Genomic DNA, 11525 nt, shown 5'->3' on the forward strand with positions numbered 1-11525 from the left:
TCTGGTATCTTGTTTCAATTAAAAAATAAAAAGGATAAATTACTTTGAGACCCTTGAGGTTTGCTTTGTTAAACCACTTGAGTTAAAAAATAAAATAAAATAATAAAATAAAATAAAATAACAAAAAGAGAAAGAAAGCTAACTAACTTGAGTTTAGGTATTTTTAACACTAAACTCCACCCCCTATGGAGTCATAATTTATAAAATTAACTGTTTGGTTAACCAAATATGTGTAACCAAATATGTTGATTCATCAATGATTTTTGTGAATGCGCAATGTTTAACATTTTTATAGTAGGGATCACCTCATACCCATAAATCTAAAGATTCACGTTTTTAGTGTAAAAAGATGAATCACTAGATTTCTTGAATCTAGAAATTTTCACATCCGAACATGTATAAATATTGCATTCATGAATCCAGAGATTTCAAATCTTTGGATTCATGTAACCAAAACAGACCCTTAGAACATTTTTGTCAATCAGTTATCCATTTTGTAGGGTCTGTTTGGTTACATGAGTCTGGAGATCTCAAATATCTAGAGATTTTAAATCTATAGATTTCAAATCTATGGAGTTATAATTTATAAAATTAAATGTTTGATTGTGGAATGAAATCTGAGGATTCATCATAAAAAAATTTTTTGATCAACCTGATTTTTGTAAATGTGCAAATATATAGCTTTTTTGAAATTTCTGGATTTCACCTCTTACCCATAAATCTACAGATTCACGTTTTTAGTGTAAAAAGGTGAATCTCTAGATTTCATGAATCTAGACATTTTTACAACCAAACGGGTATAATTCTCAAATTCATGAAATCTCTGGATTCATGTAATCAAACAGGTCCTAAAAGAATTTGGTATGAGATTTTGTTGTTCTGGAGCAGGGCTAACTGTGATAAGATTCATAATTGAAAATTTATAATTATATAATTTTAGAAATACAAGAGTAAAACTCGAATGAGCTCCATGAAATATAACTTTAAAAAATAGTTTTCACAAATATTATAATGAACAAAAAAACCTTGATTATTATTGTATAGGATACTTATATCTATCTACCCAAAAAAAAAAAAATTTGCTAAAGGACACTGATTTATGATTGTGGCTTCAATTATGATTCTGTTTGACACTCGTGATTTTATTTATAGGTATTATTTAATATCTACAAATAATGATCAACAATAATGTCATTTTCTATTCATATAATTTTAAAGGACCAAACAATAATTGTATTCTTTTATAGTGGGGACAAAAACTACCAATGCCAAAGAAAATATCTTACACTCTCTTTTTGGAGGTCCACATAGCTTTCAACCACAAAATTTAGGTGACCATTACATCGAACCCAAAATGAATCCCTATTTTGGTGACACCTATACTCTAATGAACGTCAACCTCAAGTACAAATTAATGACTTTAACAAAAAAAATAAAATTATCAATTTTTATATATTTTTTTTGTCATCATCAAACCAGCCGTAAGGATTGGGGTTGATAGGCCCAGAGGATGAGAGAGATAGAGAGGCCTGGATGAGTGGAAGTTCAAATTTGTAACTTTCTCGGTCTTACTGTTTTTACATAGAAAGGTGTCATCAACGTGCTAAAAGTACATCCACAAAAAAATGGTGAATTGAAAAAACTCAAAGCCTGAATGAATTGGGATTCTCTACTCATGAAGATACAAGACTGTATTATTCTCACATTCTTTCACCACATATTCAGGATAATGAGTTACGTATAATCTATCTTATCAGTGCTTAAAGGTACATCTCCTGAATACATGATGAAGGAATATAAAATAATACAATCCTCTACCCTCATATATATATAAAAAATTTATTCTTGATATGACTTGACAATCCTTGTTGTGAAGGAGATGTTCAAGCTTGCAAAGGAGGAGGAGATACATTTGATTTGTTCAGTGCCTTTGACAATGACCACACAAAGTTCAGCTTATGGTCCAAATTGTTGCCTTCCACACATGGCACTTCACTTATGTTACAATAACATTTGGACCATTTGTTAATGGGTGGTTGGAGAAAACTAAGTTGTCAAATTGATTTCTATTGAGTTCTTTTTATTTTTTGTAAGAAAAATATAAAGCTTATATTAGAATTCAAAATGAGGTAGCGCCTTTAAACAAGGAAGTCCGTTGTTAGACTAAATAGTCAATTTCTTGTAATATCAAATCTAAGAAAGAAAAAAAGAATTATTATCACGAAGATGAATATAGAATTACAAATGGTAACCTTCTTATATGATTTTATCATTTGATATTTTGGGCTCTTTTGACCCCTAAGGCCCTAACAAGTTGGTAACCCTAGATGTCGATTTCAAGTTGAAGAACATGTGTTAAGGTTTCTCTTTGACTATTATAAGATAGTGTCACTTAAAATGAAGATTAATTGTATTTAGGCATTCCAAGTGAACCATAATGTGCCTTTAGCTGCCTTCTTCCTTCAATTGCTAACTTCCAATCTGGTCGACTTCAATTTGGCCAAAAAAAATAATAATAATAATCTGGTCGACTTCAATAGGTGAACTAATTGACTTTATTAGTTGAATATACGATAATCTAGCTGACTTCCATTCCACGAAACTCGGATTTTTGTAATCAAGATCCAGTGAGGAATGGACAACTCTCCTTCGAAGAAACGTCATATATTTGTTAATGCGCCTCTTAGTAAAAAAGTTGTGGATTCGACTTTCATCGAAGCGTCTCTCCTAAGGACATAGTCGACACCCACACCAAGCTGATCCGGATGAACCTCAACTCTTAATAAAAAAAATACAATATTTAAGTGAAAAAAAAAATAGATTGAATCTTGTTTCTGTGAAAATTTATCTAATTGTGACACGTGTCCAATTTAATCAAGATGAACTAAAGAGAGAGTGATCAGTGGTGGATCCTTCACTTGCAGAACTCAGAGAGAACCATTAATCAAGAAATCAAAATTGATCTGGCTGTTTTTTAGCTGAACGCTTTCTTGCAACTGAATTTCCATAGATGCCGACACATTCTCTGGCGGCCACCCCCCCACCCCCAATACTAGTGGCACCAATGAGTTGCTTGCGTGAATGGTAGCAAGTCATTTGTAAATGCTAGATGTGAAATCCCCCCCTCCCCTAAAGGTGGTTGAATTCCTTTCAACTTCTTTTGTTGCAATACTTTCTCCATGGGAGATGAGAGGACTTCTGCTCATAATACAAAAATGTATGGGGACAACGGATTTCCTTGACGAAGCTCTCTAGAAGGTTTGAATGGTTGCAAAAACTCCCATTTAACAGAATGGAGTATCGTGGAGATCTGATGCAGAACATTACCAGTTCTATCTAGTGAGAGGGAAAACCATAACATGATAAAATGTTTATAATGAAAAACCATTCTAGTCGATCATTACAAAAAAGGAATCATGGATAACGGGTGTTAATGGGTTATATTCCCCTACACCGAATAGAGAGTTTCATGAGATATTCTACAATTAAAATATGTTAAATCAAAATGTGTGTAGCACAACTTAGCTGTCCAATGTCTCATTCAACATCCATTAGTCATGCTCGACATATTACGTAAGTGTCCACTTACCGAAAGCCCAGTCAACAATAAGTTTTGAGCGAGTCTCAAAAACAACTTAATTGGGACTTTACAGCGTTCGTTTTCTTTTCTTTATTTGGTAAATAGTGTTCGTATTGAAAGAGCAATTTAAATCACACAACTACAAGCTAATTATGCATTACTGGCACTAACCTAACCTAACCCATGTTAGCTCACAGTTGGGATTCTCTCCTCGTCGAGTAGAGAAATATGCTCGTCATACCTCTTCATCCCACATTTAGTAAAAAAATGTTCTTCTGAGCATTGGTAAAGTAGACACGTGTAAGACCATAAATATTTAACGGTAAATTCCTCGTTAGTATGTGATAGAAAAGTATGAGAAGAACACAATATACCCTACGCGTCAAAAATGCGGATCTGGACTCGGCTGTTTCGAGCTTAATTCAGTTAAACACGTGAACTTATTTGACCCTGTAAGAATCAAGTAGAGTGGGCCCCACCTACAGCAAACGCTCTCTCTCTCTCTCTATAAAAACTCAAACGCCGTCGCCTCATTTACAGCAGAAGCCCGTCTGTGATATTGGCTTGGTTATCTTGGCTTGGTGGTTGTGGTGCCATACTCGGCAACCGACTTCCAAGTTCCAATGCCTTCTCCGGCGGCCACCACCACCATCACCACCTCCCCTCCGCCACCGCCGCTACGGCAACCAACTCCAATGTATTGCTTGGTAAGTATCGCCTAGGTTCCCTTCTCGGCCGTGGCAGCTTCGCTAAGGTGTATTACGCTCGATCGCTAGCTGATGATTCCGATTTGGCCGTCAAAGTTATCGACAAGACCAAGATCATCAACACCTCCATGGAGCCTCGGGTGATTAACGAAGTCTCTGTAATGCGTCGACTTCGACACCCAAACATCATCAGGATTCAGGAAGTCATGGCTACCAAAACGAAGATGTATTTGGTCATGGAGTACGCCAGAGGCGGTGAGTTACTCGCCAAGATATCTCGGCGTCAGCGGTTCAGAGAACCCGTCGCTCGTCGGTATTTTCAACAATTACTCTTAGCTCTTCAATTCTGTCATAGAAACGGTGTCGCCCACCGAGATCTCAAGCCCCAGAACCTCCTTCTCGACGATCAGAACAACCTTAAGATTTCCGATTTTGGTCTTTCTTCTCTGCCTGAGCACCTGAAAGATGGGCTTCTCCACACGGCCTGTGGTACGCCGGCATTTACAGCTCCTGAAGTGGTCGGACGAAAAGGCTACGATGGAACTAAAGCAGATGCTTGGTCCTGTGGTATTATCCTCTTCGTCCTTCTCGCTGGATTCCTTCCTTTCGATGATTCAAGTCTTGCCGACATGTACCAGAAGATTCGCCGGCGGGATTTTCAGTTTCCGTCGTGGTTTTCAAAGCCGGTGAGATGGGTAATCTCTCGACTACTCGACCCAAATCCTGAGACTCGCATCAGTATCGAAGCTACCATGGAAGTGGGTTGGTTCAAGAAATCATTAAAGGGAGATCAGAATCACAACCATCAGACACAAACCCTGTTCGATTCGCAACTAACAATGTCACCGGATGAGGGTTCGTTGAATGCTTTTGATATAATATCGATGTCGTCAGGATTGGATTTGTCGGGGTTGTTTGAAGGAAGGAAGAAGTGGGGAAAGAGGTTCACATCAACGACAGACTCGGCAGAGAAGATTGTGGAGCGAGTGACTGAGGTTGGAAAGAAATTAGGATTTACAGTAGAGAGAAGGAAAAAATGTGTGATGGGGTTGTGTAAGGATAGAATAGGATTGTTGTTGGAGGTTCTGGAAGTAGCACCTTCGCTGTATATGGTACAAGTAAGAATGGGAAGTGGAGAGATAGGAACAGAGTTGGTGGAGTTGCAGTGGGGAGAGCTGAAAATGGAGCTTGAAGACATGGTTCTGGCTTGGCACAACGATCCTCTCTAAGAGCTTTCACTTCCCTTAATTTGGAGGGTTTTTCCTCCCCAAACTGTACAGAGATCTGCAGAGATAAGAGAAATCCATTAAGGCCCTGAGTTTCTTTGTTCCGATATTACTGTTGCCAATTTTCCAATTGGGTCTCACTGATCCGAGCTCAATATGGATTTGAGGTGTTGTATGAGAACTAGTAATTGAACAAGGGATTCGGGGTGCTTTTCATGTTCTTATTTGTTCTGTTAAGATCATCTGTATCTTGTATATTTTTCTCCACTCTAGGTCTAGCTCAAATCGTCTTTCTTCTTTCCCTATTCCTTGGTAGATTTTTCATTTCTTGTGTTTCCCAGTTTCGCTTTTCTCACAATTTCTTCTTTTGTATCTCTTGGTAGTCCAGTGATCCAGCTCTTTGTGCTATTGACTTAGAAAAAACCCAAATCCAACACATTGATGGCTGTTCGCTGGGCTGTCGGCTTGCTATATTAGGCCATGGTTTAGTTCATACATCAAAGCTGGGATCGATGCCAATAAAAGACCCATTCAAATCAAGATAGATTAAATTTTGATTTGAAATAGTTCATTGCGATATTACATGTGATATATAATTAAATAATTAATGAAATTACTATTTTATTTATATATTTTTTTTTTGTGAAATGAGAACTTTATTTATTTAATTGAAAATCATGCTGGATCTTACATTAAAGAATCAAAGAGCAAGATCCAAGATAAAAAGAGGGGTGGGGAGTGGTGGCATACAAACCAATCCTGAGAGAGGGCCGTTATTCAATGAAGGATGCTGCGAGCCTGAAGATATCTGTAAGTAGATGAGAGATTTTTTAACTTCGATAAGATGTTGGATGTGTAAGAAAGAAACTAGCGTCTAATTGTCATTTTTCACGTGGACATGAGAGAACTGTAAATCGAGGGCGAGACTAAGTCCCCATCAAGCTTGTGCTTAAGTGACAAGAGAAAGGTAACCTAATCTTCACTCTCCATATTTTATTATACATAATCATATCATATGTAGAAAAAGATTGGTAACCTAATCTTCACTCTCCACATCCACCCCCTCCCCACCTAAAAACAAAAAGGGTAAACCAATAAAGGAGAATATTCTGCTAGAATCTAGGTTTTGTTCGAGTTGAGGCTTGAGACTTGAGAGTAACATCAATTTCAACATAGCCGCGTGTCTCCCTCTCTCTTACCTCCTCATATAAAGAGACATGTATGTTTTCTTATATTGAAGAAGGAGATAAGACACATAAGAGTTCTAATAAATGCAAACTCTAAAGAACTAACTTCTGAAAAGATCTAAGAAGGCCCTCATGTTGAATTCAATGGTTTAAACTATTAAATGATATAATCTCGTGATTGTTCGTGCTTGTATGGACCTAAAGGAATTAGTCAAAAATGTCTACCAACCAAAATGTCTTGCACAAGGTCAACAATGATAAGCTAACCACGTGTCTGTTCCACGTGGAGGGTGGGATTTGACCTAGGTGATTATGGGTTGTGGAGTTCATCTAGTTCTTGCTCTAGGTGGTTGATGTAACTATATGAATTGACCTAATTAAAAGAGGAAAAAAACACAATAGAAAAACCATATGAAAAGGTGGTTGTAGATCCATATGGTTGTTTCATAGAAAAAACATAGTAAAACCAATTCTGTTTGAATGACAAACTCTTTTTTTTTTTGGGGGCCCGGGGGTGGTAAAAGTATGAATGAAAACTAGAAAAACTACTCATCTTACATAGAAGGGTATTTAGCATTAGGATGAAATTCCAATTCAACAAATTTTTTCTTCTTCTTGGGGTAGAAGTATGAATGACAAACTAGAAAAACTACTCATTTTACGTCATCAAGGATTTGGGTATGGTTCATAGGAGGTCAAGGTGAAGGCGGCGGAGGATGTGAGGAGTGAGCTGAACTCGACTTGTGATGGGGGGGGGGGCCGGTGAGCTGGTAGATATATTTGGGAGACGTCGGAGGTTCTTATCTCTCTCCTCTTGCCTTCTCAGTACCTATTAATGGCGATACAAAACTTAACGGTTTGGTTCAGACTCTTAGCAAACCTCCTGATTTAAGAGGAGAGTTTCTTTTAGTTTTTGCACTTATTTTTGTCGTGTGGGCCCTTGTGGGTCATGAGGACTCACCCAAAGGGGTCCTTATGATATTGGTCATGGGTCTTAATGGACAAATTGTGGAACTTGAAGGCCTTCTCTAACCGAACTCTCACAAACGCCGATAAGAAATTACCACCACAGCCTTGCTCCAAGTGGAGGATTCCAAACCCTCGCCGATGACGCTTATTGCCGAAATATAAGCGAGATTTCACCATTTCGACCGATTCGCTAATATGGAACGAAATTTCGTTCTTGACAAGATATCACCCTATTCGCCGAAAATTCGGTGATATCTTGTAAAATCGAAATTCGGCTGTTGGTTCGGTTGTCCTTTCATCGAAATGGCCGAAATTTGCCGCTATTGCCAGTCTGCGAAGACACCTTCGATACATTATTTTGATTTTCGCTTCGTTAGGGGCATTTATGTCAATTAAGTTGATCTCACTCTCTCTCACTCTTGGATTTGATTTGGTCCTTTACCCATCTGTTAGTCCTTCCTTTCTATCCCATATCGGATATTGCAGAAGTGGGTTTTGATATGGTAGAATTGCTGAACCTGATGACCCCTTTGGATTTTCTTGTTGAGATTTTTTCAGTTTCGGTAGCTTTTTTGGGCTTTTTGGTTCTGGGAGAACAATTTTAGCGTGGATGCAAACCAATCTGCCAAAATGTTGGGAAATCTCCAGCATTTAGATGGTAATCATTTTCAAGTCTTGTGCTTCAGAAAGAATTCGGAGAATATTCGATTGGAGGTATTACCATTAGATGGAGTTAAATATGTTCAGAAAAAGAAGGATGAAACGCTTCTTGAAAATTTGCTTGTAACGAACAAGAGAGCTGGCAGAATTTGTAGGAAGACCCATGATAGGAGAACTGAATTTGCAGAAAATGCAAGTTCATTTGAAAAAACAGATGAAGCCAAGAGAACGAAACATGGGGTTTTCGAGAAATCTGAAACTAAGAGAAGTGGCGCTAGTAAAATCAGCTTGGGTAAGGTGAGGGCCAAGTGTTCGGTAAAATGGGCCACTTACGGAGGACGCATTCCATTGATCTTGAAAAATCTAGAGACTGTAAAAGATCTGGATGAGGCATTGAGACCATGGGAGGAGAGCCTTAATAATAAGGAGAGGAGCATTATTCTTAAGGTGCAATCGAGTTGGGAAAGAGCTCTTGAGATCTTTGAGTGGTTCAAGAGAAAAGGATGTCATGAACTGAATGTTATTCACTATAACATAATGTTTTGGATTCTGGGGAAAGCACGGAGGTGGAATCAAATTGAGAGCCTCTGGGAAGAAATGGAGACCGGAAAAGTAACACCCACGAACTCTACCTTTGGAACATTGATTGATGTTTATGGCAAAGGTGGTCTCAAAGAAGAAGCCCTTCTTTGGATGGAGACAATGAACAAGCAAGGGATGGAACCTGATGAAGTAACAATGGGGATTGTAGTTCAAACCTACAAGAAAGCAGGAGAGTTTGAAAAGGCTGAGCAGTTCTTCAAGAGGTGGTTATCTGGTAAAGTAATGAATGATGGAGGAAGAACGGCCTCGGCTAATGCTGGAGAGAGTTCTGTGTACCAACCTTTTACCTCTTTCAGCTCACAAACATACAACAACCTGATTGACATGTATGGGAAAGCTGGACAACTTAATAAAGCATCTGATACATTCACCCAGATGCTAAGGGAAGGGGTTGTCCCAAACACAGTGACTTTCAACACAATGATCCACATCTATGGGAGCCATGGCCTGTTAGAGGAAGTGACTTCCTTGATGCAGAAGATGGAAGAATCCCAATGCCCTCTGGATGCAAGAACATACAGCATTCTTATTTCTGTCCATGCAAAGCACAATAACATTTCAATGGCAGCAAGCTACTTTGCAAAGATGAATGAGGCTCGCCTTGAGCTAGACCCTGTGAGTTACCGCACCATCCTCTACGCATTCTCTATAAAACATATGGTTACTGAAGCAGAGACCCTTGTCTCTGAGATGGAAAAGCGAGGTCTCCAAATTGATGAGTTCACCCAGTCAGCTCTTCTTAGAATGTATATTGACGCTGGTATGCTCAAGCAGTCGTGGTCTTGGTTTGAAAGGTTTCATCTGAGGGGGAAGATGACTTCTGAGTGCTACACTGCCAACACTGATGCATATGGAGAGCGGGGCTACACTTTGGAAGCTGAGAAAGTTTTCATTTGTTGCCAAGAAAGGAACAAATTAAGTGTCCTCGAGTTCAATGTGATGATCAAAGCATATGGAATAGCAGGAAGATATGATAGAGCATGTCAACTGTTTGAAAGTATGGAGAATCACGGGCTATTCCCTGATGCATGCAGTTACAGTTCTCTTATACAAATTTTATCCAGTGCTGACCTCCCACAAAAGGCAGCACTCTATGTTAGGAAGATGCAGGAGGCAGGTTTGGTATCTGACTGCATCCCTTACTCTGCGGTGATCTCAAGCTTTGCAAAGCTAGGTAATTTGGAAATGGCAGAGGGACTATTCAAAGAGATGATTGATTTTGGGATAAAGCCTGATGATGTTTCTTTTGGTGTCTTGATTGATGGTTTTGCTAATGTTGGAAGCATTAAAGATGCTACGAGATACGTTGATGCAATGAGAAATGCAGGTCTCCCTGGGAATCGGGTTATATACAACTCTTTGATCAAGCTGTACACTAAAGTAGGATACTTGCAACAAGCACAAGAAATATACAGGCTGATTCGATCATCTGGGGAAGGTCCACATGTGTACCCATCAAATTGTATGATTCATCTCTACAGTGAACGTAGAATGGTTAGACAGGCAGAAGAAATTTTTGACTACCTGAAACAGAGAGGAGATGCAAATGAGTTCTCATTTATGATGATGTTGTGTATGTACAGAGGAATTGGAAGGTTTGAAGAAGCAGTCAGGATCGCAGAAAAAATGCGTGGTCTGGGGCTCCTAACTGAAGTGCTGAGTTATAATAATGTGATTAATTTATATACAATGGACGGGAGATTGAAGGAAGCAGTCAAAACTTTTCGGGAGATGATAAAATCAGGAATCGAACCTGATGATTCTACATTCAAATCACTTGGACTTGTTCTGGTGAAATGTGGAGTACCAAAGAAAGCTGTTTGTAAGCTGGAAGTAGCAAGGATGAAAGATACTCAAACTGGTTTGAGTTCATGGATGTCAAATCTCTGCTCTATTTTAGGGATCATCGATGATCCTTGATGTAACACAGTGAGACAAGTTCCAAATTATCCTTCTAAAAGGAAATGTATCAAGACATGAAGCTGGACGGATGGAGCTCCAACAGACCCTGGTGCGTGCAGTAGAAGTGGCAGAGAAATCTACAGACGGTTACAAAGAACAGACTAGGTAAGGATTCTTCTGTTCAAACAAGATCACCCTATTCAAACTAAAGGGGTTTGTCTACTTTGATCCTTGCTTTCCCAATCAGCTCTATTTGAAGCCATATACAAATCATAGGCTATGTATGTTTTTTATGCAGCTCTGGCTTTGTCTAGTCACTAAAGGAAGTTGAAATTTAAACAGGACCAAGATTGATGATATTGGACTGGAAACCATTCCTGATCTGAGAAGAGAAAGCAGGCCAAGAAATAGAAATGATACCAAGAAGAAATCTGGCTTCTTTGTTCGAAAGCTTCCTTGGACATTATGTTCAGACTAACTGAGGCATGGGTTTCTCCAAGGGGTTGGATTGAGTGCATCTTCTTCACTGTCAGATCTGGAAGGTATGGTGCAGTGGGCATGAGATCTTGATCTTCTTCCAGCTCCAATTATTGCTGACTAGCCCTAATTCACGAGTTTTTGAAGATTCTGTTGTAAAGCCAGGACCAGGATATGAAGCTCTGCTTGATTCCTGAATTAAGGATCTTGGAAA

The 11525-nt window shown here is 38.8% G+C and overlaps 2 pseudogenes across 2 annotated transcripts; both read left to right on the forward strand.

The window, feature by feature from the left end:
• Window positions 1-4131: 4131 nt before the first annotated feature.
• On the forward strand, window positions 4132-5949 carry LOC149003257 (CBL-interacting serine/threonine-protein kinase 7 pseudogene; annotated as a pseudogene).
• A 2162-nt stretch (window positions 5950-8111) lies between these two features.
• On the forward strand, window positions 8112-11508 carry LOC149003258 (pentatricopeptide repeat-containing protein At3g23020 pseudogene; annotated as a pseudogene). 2 transcript variants are annotated; one of them, XR_016170439.1, is made up of 2 exons: window positions 8112-10999; window positions 11133-11508. The product of XR_016170439.1 is annotated as a pentatricopeptide repeat-containing protein At3g23020 pseudogene, transcript variant X1 (transcript). The 2 variants fall into 2 exon arrangements; XR_016170440.1 differs by having other exon boundaries at window positions 11177-11508.
• Window positions 11509-11525: the final 17 nt, after the last annotated feature.

The sequence above is a fragment of the Hakea prostrata genome, chromosome 10 (genome assembly GCF_041222555.1).
Source record: "Hakea prostrata isolate BN-2017 chromosome 10, UWA_Hpros_2, whole genome shotgun sequence".
Taxonomy (NCBI): Eukaryota; Viridiplantae; Streptophyta; class Magnoliopsida; order Proteales; family Proteaceae; genus Hakea; species Hakea prostrata.